Source organism: Dreissena polymorpha, chromosome 7 (genome assembly GCF_020536995.1).
Source record: "Dreissena polymorpha isolate Duluth1 chromosome 7, UMN_Dpol_1.0, whole genome shotgun sequence".
Lineage (NCBI taxonomy): Eukaryota > Metazoa > Mollusca > Bivalvia > Myida > Dreissenidae > Dreissena > Dreissena polymorpha.
In genome coordinates, this window is record NC_068361.1 from 37,624,654 (window position 1) to 37,628,519 (window position 3,866).

The 3,866-nt window shown below is 34.4% G+C and overlaps 1 protein-coding gene across 2 annotated transcripts in view; it reads left to right on the plus strand.

The window, feature by feature from the left end:
* Positions 1–3,866, plus strand: part of LOC127839058 (uncharacterized) — a 311,917-nt gene that overhangs the window by 95,131 nt on the left and 212,920 nt on the right. The gene's annotated exons all lie outside the window — the stretch shown is intronic.

The following is a 3,866-nucleotide window of genomic DNA, read 5'->3' on the forward strand; positions in this document are numbered from 1 at the left end:
ACCGCACTTAAGTAAACCTATTTATTTAAAGATTATTATTTAACATAGAGTCAATTCTAAACGTGTATAATAATGATCAATAAAATATTTTTCACATTCATAATTCATCTCTTCTAATTAAAATGTATTGGGTAAAATAAGGTTTTCCCATGGGATCTTTAGTTTGGGAGGGGGGGGGGGGAATTTTTCTTTTTAATTTGGTAGTAACAATCCCAGTCGTGAAAATTACGTTCAGTGATCTCTTTCGAAACGCTATCGAATAAGTTTTAACTATGCCGATATTAGGTCGCCGGTGCGTAGTGGATGCCTAGCGATTTTGGCGTCACGGGTAGATCCCCGCGATGGGAGCGTTATTTAGATTTACCCCTGAAAATTAAATGTATGCCAATACTATGTCTACCCAGGTCCCAAGACTGCTTGTATAGTCAAATGTGTCTATGCTCCAGATGAGCCCTGCACTTAATTGGAAGACTAAAAGAAGAAGAAGAAATTGGGCTTCTCTACGAAAATACGATTTCGGACAACCGAAGGATACCCGGGAATTAGTGGAACGTAACCATAGACCTATGGTGCATGATTACCTCCCTTAGTTTACAAAAAATAGGGTAGGGTAACCTAGGGTCTTTAAAAATCAAAAAGTATTTATAAGATGTATTTCTTGTGCTAGGTTTGAAATAGTCCATATAAACGGACTGCCAGAGCCTTAGATAATTTTTGCTATGGCGGCTCTGGCAGTCCATAGTGTAGCATTGTGTACACACCGGTCTTATTGACAATAACGTTGGGACGTCACCATCTATGTATAGAATGATAGTGACATCCGATGCCGCGCCCCCCTGCAGAGTGGTACCCGGCTTGCATCGTTCATGTGACGGGACCATGCTGCATGATGTGGAGCCAATCGGATGGACGCTTATGCCCGATGGGATGACCATGTTCTCTTGCTACCCGGTCCGCGGACGTGTGCAGACAGGTTCCCTGAGGTAAGTATTGCCAAGAGGATAGATGCCCTGATGTAAGTATTTTCCAGGAGGATAAGTGTATTAGCCTGTGACGGTAGGTATTAGACTGTGCATTAGTCCAAATAATTAGACGTAAGCTACCCAGCTTACGTCTAAACGGCTACCGTCGTTTTCCTATACTAGCAAATTGAGTTCAACTAAAACTTCAGTTTTTCTCGTTAAATCTTTGCTAATGCATAAAATTATCATTAATTAGACATATATGTGAGCGATTACCTCTTAAATGTGTAAAAATTGTGCTTTTAAACCACTTATGTACATTTTTAAAAATAAACATACACAACACACTTCGTGTGTTTGTCGTTTATAGAATTACATTGAATTATCTTGAACGAAATTATTTTTTGAATAGGTTACACATAACCAATTGTTGTTGTACAACAAACCACATCACTTTTTAGCTTTCTGTACTCTTTAATTAAATGGAACCTATATGTGTGTGTTAAAACTACCAGTTGTATCACGGAGTGTATATTGTTTAGGAGATGAATCGAGTATTTGACCCTTACTGTAGTAAATTCAATCTTATGCAAAAACTATTCATCCGATTTTATTGGTTTATACGTTATCTTGTTGCTTATTAATTCCTCTTTCAAAAATATACGTTTTAGTATATTCACGTTGTTATTAATGGATTTATAGCGAGATAAACACAAGAAATAAACATTTTATGTTTTACCACCGAGCGTTTTACCGTATTGTGGCTATCGATTTTGTACAATTAGCGTACAGCGAAGCGCCGAGGTTATACATTTTGATGTACCCACTCATGTCTTTTGTTGAATTATAGTTTCATTTCTCGGCCGATTTTGACAAATTATATATCATTAGAAAGCTTACGTTACATAGTTACGTAGTAAACAGATATATAAATATATATTAAGTTTTTCTTCTGATTTCGACAGCCCGGCGAGTTATAACTTTAGCTTTTTCAAATATCATACCGTTTTGGAGTTTTAGAATCTAGATTTACGGTTGACATGTTCGTACTTAATACCAATTTGTAGCGTTTATATTTGGAGTTCAGTTTTAAAAATTACATCTTGCTTAGGAGAATAGAATTCTGTATACGATAGAAAAAAAATTGTTTAAAAACGAAAGTAATTAAGGAATGAAGGCGGAAGAAAGTAGCGCGCGTTCCTAACGCACTGAACTGATGCTACGGTCTCGGCGATTATGCTTTTGTTTAGAAACCGGCCATTGAATTTCCTTTGCCATGATTATTATATTTTTTATGATATATTGTAGTATTTTGTTCACGAAACATATCAATAAAGCTTATTATAAATAAATCTTAATAAATTAACTATTTCAGCTCTTGTTTATAACACAGAAAGGGTGTTAAATTTATGATGAAACAGCGTATATAGCGGACTCTCTCGATTTTATTCGGCTTTGCATGCATACTTGAAATAAAATGGGTGTCAAAAACATTCATCGTTTGCTGTTAATTATCAACGAGGGAATTATGTATAATTATATGAAATGTTATTTACCTTAAATTATCAATTTATTAAAGATTCTTGAAAATCACGGTCGGTGTTACGCGGGTCATTTCGTATTTTGACATTAGGGCATCATGTTCAACTATTCAAAATCAGATTTTTTTTTCACTGGGACGATGACGGCTTTGATTAAGACAGGCAGACAGATAGTTTATTCAGACTTATACAACAGTACATCGTCTTCAACTCAAATATATAAATTATTTTTAGACGAATTGTTAGGTGATTACACATATAGCAGTGATGATTCTGAGAATGTTGCCATGTTTCTTATCCGTGTAATCTAGAGTCCGTGGTTTGAGCATTTTTTATCGCGGTATTCAATAAAAGATATCTCAATAATCTTGTTTATTGATAGATCTGTGGTTTTATTGCCCCTGTGTTCAGCACAAACCAATTGTCTCGTTATGATCAGATACTGTGCCGACCAATACTAAATAACACTATGGTGTCATACGCCACAGCAGGGACCTATACTTGTGATCATGGAGTCTAAGTGCAAGACTTAAAAAAGTATGTTGTTTCGCTTGCGGTTGTTAAAGCCAAAACGGGGCTCCCAGCTGGCACAGCTGCTGATATTCAGATCTGAATACTTAAACTTATTGAGACCTTATTCTTAACCGTTGCGCGTTTTACGATATCGGATTTTAGGCGGGAATAAAACTCAGTGAAACTATTCAATTTCTTACAAAACATTAAGCATATTAACAGTTATTAAAATTAACAATATCAGCGACATCTTTTTAAAGACTAAACACCTTTTCAAGTATCGAATTTAACATGTCAATAAAATATATTAAAACCAAAAAAGGTTTCATTTAATATTGTTCACATTAAACCTTTAAATGAAAGTGTCGCTTTAACTTTTTTCCGTGTCTTATTAAGCCGCGAATCGTTTGCTAAAAACAGTTAACAAAAAGGGCTACACGTTCTAATTCTTAATGAAATACAAAAATAAGTATAACATAATTAATAACGTCCATAAACACACACAGCAAGATCAAAGTTTTAAAGAAAAACTAATATGACATTCCACGTAAATTATTATTTTCGTCTAAATCGAATACTATATAGAGAAACAATGTATTTATAACCGACCAATGAGGTAACATTATGCAACTTTCAATTTACACAGTGCTATATGGCAACAATATGGAATTTGAACAGTGGTAGTGTTTTAAGGTCTGGACTATCATTACTTGTAAGTTTGTATAAACATTTTTCTAATGCAATTAGTAAAATAATGTTTATATTTTATGTTTAATAATTTATTGCATGATTATTCTGTGCTGTTATATGAATTTGATGCCGTTAAAACTTCCGACATGAATTCATGTCG